Source organism: Pseudophryne corroboree, unplaced genomic scaffold (genome assembly GCF_028390025.1).
Source record: "Pseudophryne corroboree isolate aPseCor3 unplaced genomic scaffold, aPseCor3.hap2 scaffold_1023, whole genome shotgun sequence".
NCBI classification, from domain to species: domain Eukaryota; kingdom Metazoa; phylum Chordata; class Amphibia; order Anura; family Myobatrachidae; genus Pseudophryne; species Pseudophryne corroboree.
The window spans coordinates 36,195-55,330 of record NW_026967650.1 but is presented as its reverse complement, the minus strand read 5'-3'; the positions used below and the strand labels follow the sequence as shown (position 1 = coordinate 55,330).

Below are 19,136 nucleotides of genomic sequence, written 5' to 3'. Positions count from 1 at the left end.
GCTGTGGTGCAATCAGTTACTGTGTAAGGCTATTAACCAAAAGGTTGGTGGTTCAATCCCACCCAGGGACGTAATTGACCTCGTTATCAGATTTTGGTGATCTTTATGTAGACAAGTCAAAATTTCGAAAACCCCTGTTATGGTGTAGGATACCTGGCCTTCTCTGATGTAATCAGAGTTAGATTTGATTCAGTGATTTTATAAAAACAGCTAGGAAGCACAATTTAGCAGTGGGTTGCAGAGAAAAAGAAATATGCTGGCAAAAAAATCCAATTGAGTGATTAAATAGCTCTTCATTTTCTGGCTTTATTTTTATGCTAACAAATTTGTTCTCTGAAAAGTGTCCACAAAGCCAAGTATCTGATTAACATCTTTGTAGGGATGGTTTTTCACCTATTACTAAATTAAACTTGCTTCATTGGAAAGGCAACAAGATGCATCCTCATTTCAATATCTACTGAAATAATACAGGTTGACACCAGGAAACATTAACGCCACTGCATCCTTGCTGCTTTCTCATGTGGAAGTCTGTTTAATGTGAAAACAAGGTGATATCTAATTAGCACACATGTAAGGAATTAAGAAAATCTTTATTTAAGGGTGAAGATGTTTCTCACAAAATCGTTGCCCCAATGCATCATTTAAATTCAAGCTGGAAAGATGATTTTAATATATCATTTGTACATTTTGTATTGCTCTTCTGGTGACAATGTAGTTTGTTTTTGTCAATTACCATTTTAATAATCGGGTAAAGAAAATTAATTGGATTTTTGAAAGAAAACAATACTGTCAATATACTATTAAAACAAATTAAAATGGTAAAAGTTATTGTACTTTAAGTAAAAATAAAAGAGCAAAAATATCAATCCCAGTTTTGGATTACTTTAATTAACAAAAAAAAAATGCATATAGCAGAGGATAGTTTCAATCTGCCTACCTCTGGGTTATGGACCCAGCATGCTTCCATTACAGTACTCTGCTGCACATGTAAGTGCAAGAGATCCTGAAGCACTCACTCATCATGGGAAAGTACCAATGTGTTTCTTCATTGGTTGATGGAAGAAACATCTTACAAAAACTCTCCACATTATTGACTTTTTAAAATGTTTCTAGGAATCGTTCTAGATGAATGCTTATTAGCCTTTGTCAGTATGGACTTTTGCAAAGTGTTGCTGTGGCGCAATCAGTTACTGTGTAAGGCTATTAACCAAAAGGTTGGTGGTTCAATCCCACCCAGGGATGTAATTGACCTTGTTATCAGATTTTGGTGATCTTTATGTAGACAAGTCAAAATTTCAAACCCCCTCTTATGGTGTAGGGTACCTGGCCTTCTCTGATGTAATCAGAGTTAGATTTGATTCAGTGATTTTATAAAAACAGCTAGGAAGCACAATTTAGCAGTGGGTTGCTGAGAAAAAGAAATATGCTGGCAAAAAAATCCAATTGAGTGATTAAACAGCTCTTCATTTTCTGGCTTTATTTTTATGCTAACAAATTTGTTCTCTGAAAAGTGTCCACAAAGCCAAGTTTCTGATTAACACCTTTGTAGGGATGGTTTTTCACCTATTACTAAATTAAACTTGCTTCATTGGAAAGGCAGCAAGATGCATCCTCATTTGAATATCTACTGAAATAATACAGGTTGACACCAGGAAACATTAACGCCACTGCATCCTTGCTGCTTTCTCATGTGGAAGTCTGTTTAATGTGAAAACAAGGTGATATCTAATTAGCACACAGGTAAGGAATTAAGAAAATCTTTATTTAAGGGTGAAGATGTTTCTCACAAAATCGTTGCCCCAATGCATCATTGAAATTCAAGCTGGAAAGATGATTTTAATATATCACTTGTACATTTTGTATTGCTCTTCTGGTGACAATGTAGTTTGTTTTTGTCAATTACCATTTTAATAATCGGGTAAAGAAAATTAAGTGGATTTTTGAAAGAAAACAATACTGTCAATATACTATTAAAACAAATGAAAATGGTAAAAGTTATTGTACTTTAAGTAAAAATAAAAGAGCAAAAATATCAATCCCAGTTTTGGATTACTTTAATTAACAAAAAAAAACGCATATAGCAGAGGATAGTTTCAATCTGCCTACCTCTGGGCTATGGACCCAGCATGCTTCCATTACAGTACTCTGCTGCACATGTAATTGCAAGAGATCCTGAAGTACTCACTCATCATGGGAAAGTACCAATGTGTTTCTTCATTGGTTGATGGAAGAAACATCTTACAAAAACTCTCCAGATTATTGACTATTTAAAGTTTTTCTAGGAAACGTTCTAGATGAATGCTTATTAGCCTTTGTCAGTATGTACTTTTGCAAAGTGTCGCTGTGGCGCAATCAGTTAGTGTGTACGGCTATTAACCAAAAGGTTGGTGGTTCAATCCCACCCAGGGATGTAATTGACCTTGTTATCAGATTTTGGTGATCTTTAAGTAGACAAGTCAAAATTTCAAAAACCCCTGTTATGGTGTAGGGTACCTGGCCTTCTCTGATGTAATCAGAGTTAGATTTGATTCAGTGATTTTATAAAAACAGCTAGGAAGCACAATTTAGCAGCGGTTTGCAGAGAAAAAGAAATATGCTGGCAAAAAAATCCAATTGAGTGATTAAACAGCTCTTCATTTTCTGGCTTTATTTTTATGCTAACAAATTTGTTCTCTGAAAAGTGTCCACAAAGCCAAGTATCTGATTAACATCTTTGTAGGGATGGTTTTTCACCTATTGCTAAATTAAACTTGCTTTATTGGAAAGGCAGCAAGATGCATCCTCATTTCAATATCTACTGAAATAATACAGGTTGACACCAGGAAACATTAACGCCACTGCATCCTTGCTGCTTTCTCATGTGGAAGTCTGTTTAATGTGAAAACAAGGTGATATCTAATTAGCACACAGGTAAGGAATTAAGAAAATCTTTATTTAAGGGTGAAGATGTTTCTCACAAAATCGTTGCCCCAATGAATCATTGAAATTCAAGCTGGAAAGATGATTTTAATATATCACTTGTACATTTTGTATTGCTCTTCTGGTGACAATGTAGTTTGTTTTTGTCAATTACCATTTTAATAATAGGGTAAAGAAAATTAAGTGGATTTTTGAAAGAAAACAATAGTGTCAATATACTATTAAAACAAATTAAAATGGTAAAAGTTATTGTACTTTAAGTAAAAATAAAAGAGCAAAAATATCAATCCCAGTTTTGGATTACTTTAATTAACAAAAAAAAAATGCATATAGCAGAGGATAGTTTCAATCTGCCTACCTCTGGGTTAAGGGGCCCAGCATGCTTCCATTGCAGTACTCTGCTGCACATGTAAGTGCAAGAGATTCTGAAGCACTCACTCATCATGGGAAAGTACCAATGTGTTTCTTCATTGGTTGATGGAAGAAACATCTTACAAAAACTCTCCAGATTATTGACTTTTTAAAGTTTTCTAGGAAAACGTTCTAGATGAATGCTTATTAGCCTTTGTCAGTATGTACTTTTGCAAAGTGTCTCTGTGGTGCAATCGGTTAGTGTGTTTGGTTATTAACCAAAGGGTTGGTGGTTCAATCCCACCCAGGGATGTTATTGACCTTGTCATTAGATTTTGGTGATCTTTAAGTAGACAAGTCAAAATTTCAAACCCCCTCTTATGGTGTAGGTTACCTGGCCTACTCTGATGTAATCAGAGTTAGATTTGATTAAGTGATTTTATCAAAAAACAGCTAGGAAGCACAATTTAGCAGTGGTTTGCAGAGAAAATGAAATATGCTGGCAGAAAAATCCAATTGAGTGATTAAACAGCTCTTCATTTTCTGGCTTTATTTTTATGCTAACTAATTTATTCTCTGAAAAGTGTCCACAAAGCCAAGTATCGGATTAACATCTTTGTAGGGATGGTTTTTCACCTATTACTAAATTAAACTTGCTTCATTGGAAAGGCAGCAAGATGCATCCTCATTTCAATATCTACTGAAATAATACAGGTTGACACCAGGAAACATTAACGCCACTGCATCCTTGCTGTTTTCTCATGTGGAAGTCTGTTTAATGTGAAAACAAGGTGATATCTAATTAGCACACAGGTAAGGAATTAAGAAAATCTTTATTTAAGGGTAAGATGTTTCTCACAAAATCGTTGCCCCAATGCATCATTGAAATTCAAGCTGGAAAGATGATTTTAATATATCACTTGTACATTTTGTATTGCTCTTCTGGTGACAATGTAGTTTGTTTTTGTCAATTACCATTTTAATAATCGGGTAAAGAAAATTAAGTGGATTTTTGAAAGAAAACAATACTGTCTATATACTATTAAAACAAATTAAAAAGGTAAAAGTTATTGTACTTTAAGTAAAATAAAAAGAGCAAAAATATCAATCCCAGTTTTGGATTACTTTAATTAACAAAAAAAAATGCATATAGCAGAGGATAATTTCAATCTGCCTACCTCTGGGTTATGGACCCAGCATGCTTCCATTAGAGTACTCTGCTGCACATGTAAGTGCAAGAGATCCTGAAGCACTCACTCATCATGGGAAAGTACCAATGTGTTTCTTCATTGGTTGATGGAAGAAACATCTTACAAAAACTCTCCAGATTATTGACTATTTAAAGTTTTTCTAGGAAACGTTCTAGATGAATGCTTATTAGCCTTTGTCAGTATGTACTTTCACAAAGTGTCGCTGTAGCGCAATCAGTTAGTGTGTACGGCTATTAACCAAAAAGTTGGTGGTTCAATCCCACCCAGGGACGTAATTGACCTTGTGATCAGATTTTGGTGATATTTAAGTAGACAAGTCAAAATTTCAAACCCTCTCTTATGGTGTAGGGTACCTGGCCTACTCTGATGTAATCAGTTAGATTTGATTAAGTGATTTTATAAAAAAAAACAGCTAGGAAGCACAATTTAGCAGTGGGTTGCAGAGAAAAAGAAATATGCTGGCAGAAAAATCCAATTGAGTGATTAAACAGCTCTTCATTTTCTGGCTTTATTTTTATGCTAACAAATTTGTTCTCTGAAAAGAGTCCACAAAGCCAAGTATCTGATTAACACCTTTGTAGGGATGGTTTTTCACCTATTACTAAATTAAACATGCTTCATTGGAAAGGCAGCAAGATGCATCCTCATTTCAATATCTACTGAAATAATACAGGTTGACACCAGGAAACATTAACGCCACTGCATCCTTGCTGCTTTCTCATGTGGAAGTCTGTTTAATGTGAAAACAAGGTGATATCTAATTAGCACACAGGTAAGGAATTAAGAAAATCTTTATTTAAGGGTGAAGAGGTTTCTCACAAAATCGTTGCCCCAATGCATCATTGAAATTCAAGCTGGAAAGATGATTTTAATATATCACTTGTACATTTTGTATTGCTCTTCTGGTGACAATGTAGTTTGTTTTTGTCAATTACCATTTGAATAATAGGGTAAAGAAAATTAAGTGGATTTTTGAAAGAAAACAATACTGTCAATATACTATTAAAACAAATTAAAATAATAAAAGTTATTGTACTTTAAGTAAAAATAAAAGAGCAAAAATATCAATCCCAGTTTTGGATTACTTTAATTAACAAAAAAAAAATGCATATAGCAGAGGATAGTTTCAATCTGCCTACCTCTGGGTTATGGGCCCAGCATGCTTCCATTGCAGTACTCTGCTGCACATGTAAGTGCAAGAGATCCTGAAGCACTCACTCATCATGGGAAAGTACCAATGTGTTTCTTCATTGGTTGATGGAAGAAACATCTTACAAAAACTCTCCAGATTATTGACTTTTTAAAGTTTTTCTAGGAAACGTTCTAGATGAATGCTTATTAGCCTTTGTCAGTATATGCTTTTGCAATGTGTCTCTGTGGCGCAATCAGTTAGCGTGTTCGGTTATTAACCAAAAGGTTGGTGGTTCAATCCTACCCAGGGACGTAATTTACCTTGTTATCAGATTTTGGTGATCTTTAAGTAGACAAGTCAAAATTTCAAACCCCCTCTTATGGTGTAGGGTACCTGGCCTTCTCTGATGTAATCAGAGTTAGATTTGATTAAGTGATTTTATAAAAGAACAGCTAGGAAGCACAACTTAGCAGTGGGTTGCAGAGAAAAAGAAATACGCTTGCAGAAAAATTCAATTGAGTGATTAAACAGCTCTTCATTTTCTGGCTTTATTTTTATGCTAACAAATTTGTTCTCTGAAAAGTGTCCACAAAGCCAAGTATCTGATTAACACCTTTGTAGGGATGGTTTTTCACCTATTACTAAATTAAACTTGCTTCATTGGAAAGGCAGCAAGTGATGTCATCCAAGCAGTGGGTCAAAGTTGGCTTCATCCCTCGTCTGCTTATGAAAAGAGAAAAGGGATATGCAGGGCATGGCGGCCTTTTGCGACGCTTGGATGACCCCTAGTTCGCAATAAACACCCCCACCCTCCTTCGGTGTGGGGCTCATGTTGGCCATGCCCCAGCCCCTAAAGCATTCAAGCTGATTTCTTGCAGCAGCTGGGTACTGTAACAGCTCCAGAGCTGCTCTGTAAGGCAAGTAAAAGGGTGTGGGCCCTGCAGCACTACCTGTAGTTTGCATTGTGCATTGGAAGGCACAAAGTAAGCAGACGGGAGGAGAAGTCAGGATAGTGCACAAGGTTATAGAAGGGATGGGCTCAAGAAAAGAGAAGTGGAAACAGACAGCATACTAGGCTGGAGAGAGACCTGAGACAAAGAGATCTGAATTATACGAGAGCCGTCCAGGGGAAACACAAATTATGCAGTCAAGTTTCCCACATTTGGGGAAATCGCAAGGGGCAGCACACCCAGAGTGCAATGGGTGAGCCTTGCCCTGGGAGAAGCACCTTCATGATCATAGTATCTCACCTGGCAGGTTAGTAGGAGTTGGGCTAGAGCTGGGGAGGGTCGCTGCTCGGGCACTACCTTTCAAGTGAAGGAGATCCAACTGAGGCAGCACAAGGGAACTCTCAAAAGAAGAACAAGGCTAGAGGAAGATCTGAGACAAAGAAATCTGACTTTTACCAGAGCTGACCAGAGGAAAGCACAAACACAGTCCACCACTACCACAAATAATGCAGTCGAGTTTCCCACATTTGGGGAAATCACAGGGGTCAGCATACCCAGAATGCAATGAATGAACCTCACCCTGGGAGAACAATCTTCATGACAATAGTATCTCCTATGCAAAATAAGTATGATTTGGGATAGGGCTGGGGAGGGCCGCTGCTCAGGCACATCTCTGTCAAGTAAAGGAGATTCAACTGAGGCAGCACAAGGGAACTCTCATCTGGGGACAACAACTGCAGGGAGAACACATATTTTCAGATGAACATGGGGTGGCAGAAGGCTGCCTAATACTGAAGCACCCCCAAACAACAAACCAAATGCAACAACTAGTGCAAGCATTCCTGGGGGATGGCCTGCAGCAGATGGATTTGAATATGGTGATGTCATCCAAGCAGTGGGTCAAAGTTGGCTTCAACCCTCGTCTGCATATGAAAAGAGAAAAGGAGCGTGCAGGGCATGGAGGCCTTTTGTGGTGCTTGGATGACCCCTAGTTCGCATTAAGCACACCCACCCTCCTTCGGTGTGGGGCTCATGTTGGCCATTCCCCAGCCCCTGAAGCATTCAAGCTGATTTCTTGCAGCAGCTGGGCACTGTAACAGCTCCAGAGCTGCTCTGTAAAGCAAGTAAAAGGGTGTGGGCCCTGCAGCACTACCCGTAGTTTGCATTGTGCATTGGGAGGCATAAAGTAAGCAGACGGGAGGAGAAGTCAGGATAGTGCACAAGGGTATAGAAGGGAGGGGCACAAGAAAAAAGAAGTGGAACCAGACAGCAAACTAGGCTGGAGAGAGACCTGAGACAAAGAGATCTGAATTACATGAGAGCCGACCAGGGAAAACTCAAATTATGCAGTCAAGTTTCCCACATTTGGGGAAATCGCAGGGGCAGCACACCCAGAGTGCAATGGGTGAGCCTTGCCCTGGGAGAAGCAACTTCATGATCATAGTATCTCACCTGGCAACTAAGTAGGAGTTGGGCTAGAGCTGGGGAGGGTCGCTGCTCGGGCACCCCCCTGTCAAGTGAAGGAGATCCAACTGAGGCAGCACAAGGGAACTCTCGAAAGAAGAACAAGGCTAGAGGAAGATCTGAGACAAAGAAATCTGACTTTTACCAGAGCTGACCAGAGGAAAGCACAAACACAGTCCCCCACTACCACAAATAATGCAGTCGAGTTTCCCACATTTGGGGAAATCACAGGGGTCAGCATACCCAGAATGCAATGAATGAACCTAACCCTGGGAGAACAATCTTCATGACCATGGTATCTCCTATGCAAAATAAGTATGATTTGGGCTAGGGCTGGGGAGGGCCCTTGCTCAGGCACATCTCTGTCAAGTAAGTTGCATTTGATTTGTTGTTTGGGGGTGCTTCAGTATTAGGCAGCCTTCTGCCCTACCATGTTCATCTGAAAATATGTGTTCTCCCTGCAGTTGTTGTCCCCAGATGAGAGTTCCCTTGTGCTGCCTCAGTTGAATCTCCTTTTGGAGAAGACCTCAATAAGATTGTAGCTGATCTGGCTACTGCTAAAACAGCTTGCCTACCTAGTATGACTCCTACCACGCAGAAGGCTAAAAGTACTTTTCTTGGCCCTTTCATCCTCCAGGTAAAGCGTACCCAAGGTCAGGCATACCCAAAGCAAGCTCATGTTTCCAGACCTGCCAAGCCCAGACTGAAGCAATCCTGGGCTGCCCATCAGCCTGCTTCCAAAACGGACAAGCCTGCCGCATGACGGTGCAGGCCTCCCTCTGGGGGATCCCAGGGTGGGGGGCCCGACTTCTAGGTTTGGCAAAGAAAGGTATAATTCTAAGCTAGAGAATTCTGTTTGGAGCTCACCTTGTACTTTGTGAAGAAATAATCAGCATTGTGGCTGAGCAGATACATGTAGTGTGTGGCTGCAAACTGCATGGATCTGCTGCGTTGTAATGCTGATTCTTTTTTTTTGCAAAGTACCAATAGCTTCATATAATGTTCACAATTTTTATGCAGGATCAAATAGCTCAATAGGTAGGGTGTTTGATTAGAATTCAACAGGTTATAGGTTTGAATCCTGGGTATGGTAGTTTGAGATGTGTTATTTAATAAAGTATGTTGTTCTGACTGCCGGCATCTTATCACCTGGGATATCATACTAAATAAATGGAGTTGATCAAATTTTTTTTTTTTTAACTAGGGACAATTTCCAGATACTTCTCTTTATAACTGAGATTGCCCCCTGGAACTTCACATCAGTTGACAACTATGCATGAGTGGGCAGTGCTTGCCCTGGATCTGTCCACCCATTTATGTGCCGCCATAAAATAAAGCATGACTAACAGTTATCCTGGGCGTACACTACACAATTATCTGTCAGGCTATCTATCCAGTCTGGATGGATGGAATGAAAATCTGGTAATGTATAGGAGCAAATGTCAATTAACCATTTGCTCCCAAACACTAGAAAAGTGGTCAAAAATGGTCATTACACAAATTGGTTAAACCCAAAATTTAACCAATTTGTTTAGGGGACCATTTTTGTCCATTTTTTAGTGTTTGAGAGTAAATCGTTGATGGTCATTTGCTCACATAGATAACCGGATTTCTATTCCAACCAGCCAGTGTTGGAGAGATGGTCTGCCAGATTACATAATGCATACCAGAGCCATAACTAGACTTTTTGGTGCCCTGTGACAGAGAATTATATGCCCTCCCCCCCATTTTTGCAATATGGACAAAAGGCGCATGCCTTGTGGGGAAGGGGCATAACAAGATTGATCTCAGAGAAAGCACATGAGATATGAAGATATATCTAGTATACTTGGCACTCAATGGTTTGTGGTATTGCAGGGGTGCCCTCCTTAAATGCATATACAGTCACACATGGCATGTTTGTGTAAATGGCATATCAGCAGTCAGCACTAACTGGTGACGTGCCATTTGTACAAGTAAGCCATGTGTGACTAATATATAAACATACTTTATTAAATAACACCTCAAACTATCATACCCAGGATTCAAACCTATAACCTGTTAAATTCTAATCAAACACCCTACCCATTGAGCTACTTGATCCTGCATCTATTCTAACCTCCAAAAACAGATTCAGTTGCATTTTCCAGCGTGTTTTGTTTGCGCCTTTGCAAATGTCTTACATCGACAAACTTATTTAGTACTATTTTGCAAATAGGGTTACATTGTCGCAACATTGTGTTCCCTAATTGCTTGATTTTTTAAATGCAAAAATTGATAAAGACACCTGATAATTGCTCTGTGGAGTCTTCTTTTGTGTCTACTTCTTATCTACATTTAATTCCCTACCTATAATCAAGGCATTTTTAAATGCTGGGTGCTGCCAGGACGTGAGGCCTACCTAGTCTTTAGATCTGAATTTGAATGTACTTGTGAACTAACTTAATTTCCTACTTCTAAACTCATTCCTAAATTCACTACTTACATTAATCCTGTAGTTGGGCATTTTGAGCCTTCAATTGTGGGCATTGTTTTGTGTCCAGACCAGCAGCTGGTGGTGTGCATTTGCTGGAAAGGCATCGAAGACCTCCGATATGCTGCATCTCCTGATGTGTGTCTGCCTCAAGTGGCAGTCAGCAAATGCATGCTAGACACCCCATTCCAAGCTGATTGTGACATCACGGAACATGCATCATAGAACAGGCATGCTAGAACATGGGTCTTCAACCTGCGACCCTCCAGCTGCTGTGGAACTACATATCCCAGCATGCCCTGCCTCAGTTTTAGCATACCTTAATAGCAAAACTGTGGCAGGGCATGCTGGGATGTGTAGTTTCACAGCAGCTGGAGGGCCACAGGATGAAGACCCATGTGCTAGAACCAAACCGCAGGTACATTGAATGCTAGCAAGCTGAACGTTTAAATCCTTTTTGTTCCGCAGCATTCCAATGTGGAAGATTCCATGGAACCAGAGATTATTCCATTGAGAAGGACATGCTGCCTGGATGACTGCACTGTGCAAATTAAATCACGGAGCCAGTTGGCTTGTGGGTGGCTCTGGTTACTGGGTGGTTAGGTGGGCGGTGTGTCGGAGGTGGAGCACATGCAAATGAATGTGTATCATCCAGCTAGTGAGAGAGAAAACTCATGCAGGAGTGTGCCTGCTTGTCAGTGAGTTATGCACCTTGCCAGACGTCAAATCTACATGGAGCAACTGGAGGGGACAAGAGCAGGTTTGGAAAATATAGACAGAAGAGCATATATGCTGGCGCATTCTCCATGATTGTGTCAGCTTATGTTTTGGTGCACTGCACTTTCCTCCACTAAGTTTTAGCCATTTTGTTTAAACGCAAGTGTAGTTGCTTCTCGCTCTTTTGGCTGTGATATTGTATTGTGGTTGAAGAGTCTGCTGGAGGGATTGTTTTCTTCATTGGCGAGAGACTGAAGATATTCCAGGATGGAAGGCTTGGGAACACTATCCGTTTTTCAGTTGTGGAAGAGTTGAAAGACCGGATTGGACTACATTCTATAGTAAAGGGTATCTTTGTATTTATTAATCCTCCCTTTATATGTGTCTGTCTTTCAATAAAGCTTTGGGCTTGTGATTCCGTCACCCTCTTACACTCCACACCCATAGCCTTATTAACTATTGTATTGTTTAAATGTATAGTGCAGTTCATGATTTATAGTGTAGGCTGACCTGTGCTGTAGTTCTTGAACTGTACTATACCGACAGCATTTGTATTGTGTTTTGGCTGTGCTGCAACACAGTACTTATGTGTGTAATGTTTATGTATGTTTTATGGCTTCTTTATGTCAATAAAGACTGCTTTTTCAATCCAATATCTGAAAACAATCAATGTTTATCTTTGATGGCAATAGAAGTGGTATGATATTTGCTGCTTTTGAAAGGCAATATCTGATATGTCCCCTATCTGGGAACCATATATTAAATGGCTTTTCAGAAAAGGGAGATGGGAGAAGAGCTTTCAGTACTTGTAGGACCGATGCACATTTCCTATTCTAGCCTCCAAAAACAGATTCAGTTGCATTTTCCAGCGTGTTTTGGATGCGCCTTTGCAAATGTCTTACATCGACAAACTTATTTAGTACTATTTTGCAAATAGGGTTACATTGTTGCAACATTGTGTTCCCTAATTGCTTGATTTTTTAAATGCAACAATTGATAAAAACACCTGATAACTGCTCTGCGGAGTCTTATTTTGTGTCTACTTCTTATCTACATTTAATTCCGTACCTCTAATCAAGGCATTTTTAAATGCTGGCGGCTGCCAGGACGTGAGGCCTACCTAGACTTTAGATCTGAATTTGAATGTACTTGTGAACTAACTTAATTTCCTACTTCTAAATTCATTCCTAAATTCACTACTTACATGAATCCTGTAGTTGGGCATTTTGGGACTTCGATTGTGGGCATTGTTTTGTGTCCAGACCAGCAGCAGGTGGTGTGCATTTGCTGGAAAGGCATCGAAGACCTCCGGTATGCTGCATCTCCTGATGTGTGTCTCCCTCAAGTGGCTGTCAGCAAATGCCTGCTAGACACCCCATTCCAAGCTGATTGTGACATCATGGAACATGCATCATAGAACAGGCATGCTAAAACATGGGTCTTCAACCTGCGACCCTCCAGCTGCTGTGGAACTATACATCCCAGCATGCCCTGCCTCAGTTTTAGCATACCTTAATAGCAAAACTGTGGCAAGCTTTCTAAAGGAGCTATATGAATCAAAGTGCAATCTGTGTGGAGTTTACACTTGCTTGCTCATAGAGTAATTGTTTTAATTATTGTTTTATGGTAATATGAAATTTATTGGCTAATGAATTTGCCTTACTGTCTATATAAGATTGATTTTTAATCAGTAATTTTAATAAACTAGATAAATTGTATCAAAGAAGCAGTCGGTTATCATATTGTGCGCCTTCACTCATATTTTTTTTTAGGTACACATTTGATGTTTAGTGGATTTCCAGGTCCATTTTGTGTAGGCAGCCTACTTTGGGTTGTTCTCTATGTTAAGAGGCTACAGTTGGGAAAAACTTAGCGCCAGACACACACATTCTTTTTTCGTGTTGCGCTGTCAGCAAATGCCTGCTAGACACCCCATTCCAAGCTGATTGTGACATCACGGAACATGCATCATAGAACAGGCATGCTAAAACATGGGTCTTCAACCTGCGACCCTCCAACTGCTGTGGAACTACACATCCCAGCATGCCCTGCCTTAGTTTTAGCATACCTTATAGCAAAACTGTGGCAGGGCATGCTGGGATGTGTAGTTTCACAGCAGCTGGAGGGCCACAGGATGAAGACCCATGTGCTAGAGCCAAGCCGCAGGTACATTGAATGCTAGCAAGCTGAATATTTAAATCCTTTTTGTTCCGCAGCATTCCAATGCGGAAGATTCCATGGAACCAGAGATCCTTCCATTGAGAAGGACATGCTGCCTGGATGACTACACTGTGCAAATTAAATCACGGAGCCAGTTGGTTTGTGGGTGGCTCTGGTGACTGGGTGGTTGGGTGGGTGGTGTGTCGGAGGTGGAGCACATGCAAATGATTGTGTATCATCCAGCTAGTGAGAGTGAAAACTCATGCAGGAGTGTGCCTGCTTGTCAGTGGGTTATGCACCTTGCCAGACGTTAAAGCTACATAGAGCAGCTGGAGGGGACAAGAGCAGGTTTGCAAAATATAGATAGAAGAGCATATATGCTGGCGCATTCTCCATGATTGTGTCAGCTTATGTTTTGGTGCACTGCACTTTCCTCCACTAAGTTTTAGCCATTTTTGTTAAGCTCAAGTGTAGTTGCTTCTCGGCCTTTTGGCTGTGATCTTGTATTGTGGTTGAAGGGTCTGCTGGAGGGAGGGATTGCTTTCTTCATTGGCGAAAGACCAAAGATATTCCAGGATGGAAGGCTTGGGAACACTATCCGTTTTTCAATTGTGGAAGAGTTGAAAGACCGGATTGAACTACATTCTATAGTAAAGGATGTCTTTCTATGTATTAATCCTCCCCTTATATGTGTCAGTCTTTCAATAAAGCTTCGGGCTTGTGATTCCCTCACCCTCTTACACTCCACACCCATAGCCTTATTAACTGTTGTATTATTGTACAGTTTAAATGTATAGTGCAGTTCATGATTTATAGTGTAGGCTGGCCTGTGCTGTAGTTCTTGAACTGTACTATACCGTCAGCATTTCTATTGTGTTTTGGCTGTGCCGCAACGCGGTACTTATGTGTGTAATGTTTATGTATGTTTTTTTGCTTCTTTATGTGCATCGGTCCTACAAGTACTGAAAGCTCTTCTCCCATCTCCCTTTTCTGAAAAGCCATTTAATATATGGTTCCCAGATAGGGGACATATCAGATATTGGATTTCAAAAGCATCAAATATCATACCACTTTTATTGCCATCAAAGATAAACATTGATTGTTTTCAGATATTGGCTTGAAAAAGCAGTCTTTATTGACATAAAAAAAAACATACATAAACATTGCACACATAAATACAGTGTTGCAGCACAGCCAAAACACAATACAAATGCTGACGGTATAGTACAGTTCAAGAACTACAGCACAGGCCAGTCTACACTATAAATCATGAACTGCACTATACATTTAAACTATACAATAATACAACAGTTAATAAGGCTATGGGTGTGGAGTGTAAGAGGGTGAGGGATTCACAAAACCGAAGCTTTATTGTAACACAGACACATATAAGGGGAGGGTCAATAAATAGAAAGATATCCTTTACTATAGAATGTAGTCCAATCCGACCTCTGTGCTCTTCCACAACTGAAAAACAGATAGTGTTCCCAAGCCTTCCATCCTGGAATATCTTTGGTCTTTCGCCAATGAAGAAAACAATCCCTCCCTCCAGCAGACCCTTCAACCACGATACAAGATCACAGCCAAAAGGCCGAGAAGAAACTACACTTGAGCTTAACAAAAATGGCTAAAACTTAGTGGAGGAAAGTGCAGTGCACCAAAACATAAGCTGACACAATCATGGAGAATGCGCCAGCATATATGCTCTTCTATCTATATTTTGCAAACCTGCTCTTGTCCCCTCCAGCTGCTCTATGTAGATTTAACGTCTGGCAAGGTGCATAACCCACTGACAAGCAGGCACACTCCTGCATGAGTTTTCTCTCTCACTAGCTGGATGATACACAATCATTTGCATGCGCTCCACTTCCGACACACCACCCACCCAACCACCCAGTCACCAGAGCCACCCACAAGCCAACTGGCTCCGTGATTTAATTTGCACAGTGTAGTCATCCAGGCAGCATGTCCTTCTCAATGGAAGGATCTCTGGTTCCATGGAATCTTCCGCATTGGAATGCTGCGGAACAAAAAGGATTTAAATATTCAGCTTGCTAGCATTCAATGTACCTGCGGCTTGGCTCTAGCACATGGGTCTTCATCCTGTGGCCCTCCAGCTTCTGTGAAACTACACATCCCAGCATGCCCTGCCACAGTTTTGCTATTAAGGTATGCTAAAACTGAGGCAGGGCATGCTGGGATGTATAGTTCCACAGCAGCTGGAGGGTCGCAGGTTGAAGACCCATGTTTTAGCATGCCTGTTCTATGATGCATGTTCCATGATGTCACAATCAGCTTGGAATGGGGTGTCTAGCAGGCATTTGCTGACAGCCACTTGAGGGAGACACACATCAGGAGATGCAGCATATCGGAGGTCTTCGATGCCTTTCCAGCAAATGCACACCACCTGCTGCTGGTCTGGACACAAAACAATGCCCACAATCGAAGTCCCAAAATGCCCAACTACAGGATTCATGTAAGTAGTGAATTTAGGAATGAATTTAGAAGTAGGAAATTAAGTTAGTTCACAAGTACATTCAAATTCAGATCTAAAGACTAAACACAAAACACAAAATAAGACTCCACAGAGCAATTAACAGGTGTCTTTATCAATTGTTGCATTTAAAAAATCAAGCAATTAGGGAACACAATGTTGCGACAATGTAACCCTGTTTGCAAAATAGTACTAAATAAGTTTGTCGATGTAAGACATTTGCAAAGGCGCAAACAAAACACGCTGGAAAATGCAACTGAATCTGTTTTTGGAGGTTAGAAAAGATGTAGGATCAAGTAGCTCCATGGGTAGGGTGTTTGATTAAAATTCAACAGGTTATAGGTTTGAATCCTGGGTATGATAGTTTGAGGTGTTATTTAATAAAGCATGTTTATATATTAGTCACACATGGCTTACTTGTACAAATGGCATGTCACCAGTTAGTGCTGACTGCTGATATGCCATTTGCACTAAAACAAATGAAAATGGTAAAAGTTATTGTACTTTAAGTAAAAATAAAAGAGCAAAAATATCAATCCCAGTTTTGGATTACTTGAATTAACAAAAAAAAATGCATTTAGCAGAGGATAGTTTCAATCTGCTTACCTCTGGGCTATGGACCCAGCATGCTTCCATTACAGTACTCTGCTGCACATGTAATTGCAAGAGATCCTGAAGCACTCACTCATCATGGGAAAGTACCAATGTGTTTCTTCATTGGTTGATGGAAGAAACATCTTACAAAAACTCTCCAGATTATTGACTATTTAAAGTTTTTCTAGGAAACGTTCTAGATGAATGCTTATTAGCCTTTGTCAGTATGTACTTTTGCAAAGTGTCGCTGTGGCGCAATCAGTTAGTGTGTACGGCTATTAACCAAAAGGTTGGTGGTTCAATCCCACCCAGGGATGTAATTGACCTTGTTATCAGATTTTGGTGATCTTTAAGTAGACAAGTCAAAATTTCAAAAACCCCTGTTATGGTGTAGGGTACCTGGCCTTCTCTGATGTAATCAGAGTTAGATTTGATTCAGTGATTTTATAAAAACAGCTAGGAAGCACAATTTAGCAGTGGTTTGCAGAGAAAAAGAAATATGCTGGCAAAAAAATCCAATTGAGTGATTAAACAGCTCTTCATTTTCTGGCTTTATTTTTATGCTAACAAATTTGTTCTCTGAAAAGTGTCCACAAAGCCAAGTATCTGATTAACATCTTTGTAGGGATGGTTTTTCACCTATTACTAAATTAAACTTGCTTCATTGGAAAGGCAGCAAGATGCATCCTCATTTCAATATCTACTGAAATAATACAGGTTGACACCAGGAAACATTAACGCCACTGCATCCTTGCTGCTTTCTCATGTGGAAGTCTGTTTAATGTGAAAACTAGGTGATATCTAATTAGCACACAGGTAAGGAATTAAGAAAATCTTTATTTAAGGGTGAAGATGTTTCTCACAAAATCGTTGCCCCAATGCATCATTGAAATTCAAGCTGGAAAGATGATTTTAATATATCACTTGTACATTTTGTATTGCTCTTCTGGTGACAATGTAGTTTGTTTTTGTCAATTACCATTTTAATAATAGGGTAAAGAAAATTAAGTGGATTTTTGAAAGAAAACAATACTGTCAATATACTATTAAAACAAATTAAAATGGTAAAAGTTATTGTACTTTAAGTAAAAATAAAAGAGCAAAAATATCAATCCCAGTTTTGGATTACTTTAATTAACAAAAAAAAAAATGCATATAGCAGAGGATAGTTTCAATCTGCCTACCTCTGGGTTAAGGGGCCCAGCATGCTTCAATTGCAGTACTCTGCTGCACATGTAAGTGCAAGAGATCCTGAAGCACTCACTCATCATGTGAAAGTACCAATGCGTTTCTTCATTGGTTGATGGAAGAAACATCTTACAAAAACTCTCCAGATTATTGACTTTTTAAAGTTTTCTAGGAAACGTTCTAGATGAATGCTTATTAGCCTTTGTCAGTATATACTTTTGCAAAGTGTCTCTGTGGTGCAATCGGTTAGTGTGTTTGGTTATTAACCAAAGGGTTGGTGGTTCAATCCCACCCAGGGATGTTATTGACCTTGTCATCAGATTTTGGTGATCTTTAAGTAGACAAGTCAAAATTTCAAACCCCCTCTTATGGTGTAGGGTACCTGGCCTACTCTGATGTAATCAGAGTTAGATTTGATTAAGTGATTTTATCAAAAAACAGCTAGGAAGCACAATTTAGCAGTGGGTTGCAGAGAAAATGAAATATGCTGGCAGAAAAATCCAATTGAGTGATTAAACAGCTCTTCATTTTCTGGCTTTATTTTTATGCTAACTAATTTGTTCTCTGAAAAGTGTCCACAAAGCCAAGTATCGGATTAACATCTTTGTAGGGATGGTTTTTCACCTATTACTAAATTAAACTTGCTTCATTGGAAAGGCAGCAAGATGCATCCTCATTTCAATATCTACTGAAATAATACAGGTTGACACCAGGAAACATTAACGCCACTGCATCCTTGCTGCTTTCTCATGTGGAAGTCTGTTTAATGTGAAAACAAGGTGATATCTAATTAGCACACAGGTAAGGAATTAAGAAAATCTTTATTTAAGGGTAAGATGTTTCTCACAAAATCGTTGCCCCAATGCATCATTGAAATTCAAGCTGGAAAGATGATTTTAATATATCACTTGTACATTTTGTATTGCTCTTCTGGTGACAATGTAGTTTGTTTTTGTCAATTACCATTTTAATAATCGGGTAAAGAAAATTAAGTGGATTTTTGAAAGAAAACAATACTGTCTATATACTATTAAAACAAATTAAAAAGGTAAAAGTTATTGTACTTTAAGTAAAATAAAAAGAGCAAAAATATCAATCCCAGTTTTGGATTACTTTAATTAACAAAAAAAAATGCATATAGCAGAGGATAATTTCAATCTGCCTACCTCTGGGTTATGGACCCAGCATGCTTCCATTACAGTACTCTGCTGCACATGTAAGTGCAAGAGATCCTGAAGCACTCACTCATCATGGGAAAGTACCAATGTGTTTCTTCATTGGTTGATGGAAGAAACATCTTACAAAAACTCTCCAGATTATTGACTATTTAAAGTTTTTCTAGGAAACGTTCTAGATGAATGCTTATTAGCCTTTGTCAGTATGTACTTTTGCAAAGTGTCGCTGTAGCGCAATCAGTTAGTGTGTACGGCTATTAACCAAAAAGTTGGTGGTTCAATCCCACCCAGGGACGTAATTGACCTTGTGATCAGATTTTGGTGATATT

The 19,136-nt window shown here is 39.4% G+C and overlaps 4 non-coding genes across 4 annotated transcripts; all 4 read right to left on the bottom strand.

Moving 5' to 3' along the window:
• Positions 1-6,714: 6,714 nt before the first annotated feature.
• LOC134988001 (U1 spliceosomal RNA) lies at positions 6,715-6,878 on the bottom strand. Its single transcript, XR_010193540.1, has one exon. It is a non-coding gene; the product is annotated as a U1 spliceosomal RNA (small nuclear RNA).
• Positions 6,879-7,029: 151 nt separating this feature from the next.
• On the bottom strand, positions 7,030-7,193 carry LOC134988124 (U1 spliceosomal RNA). Its single transcript, XR_010193651.1, has one exon. It is a non-coding gene; the product is annotated as a U1 spliceosomal RNA (small nuclear RNA).
• Positions 7,194-7,867: 674 nt separating this feature from the next.
• LOC134988064 (U1 spliceosomal RNA) lies at positions 7,868-8,030 on the bottom strand. The gene has a single exon (XR_010193596.1). It is a non-coding gene; the product is annotated as a U1 spliceosomal RNA (small nuclear RNA).
• A 152-nt stretch (positions 8,031-8,182) lies between these two features.
• Positions 8,183-8,346, bottom strand: LOC134988100 (U1 spliceosomal RNA). Its single transcript, XR_010193627.1, has one exon. It is a non-coding gene; the product is annotated as a U1 spliceosomal RNA (small nuclear RNA).
• Positions 8,347-19,136: the final 10,790 nt, after the last annotated feature.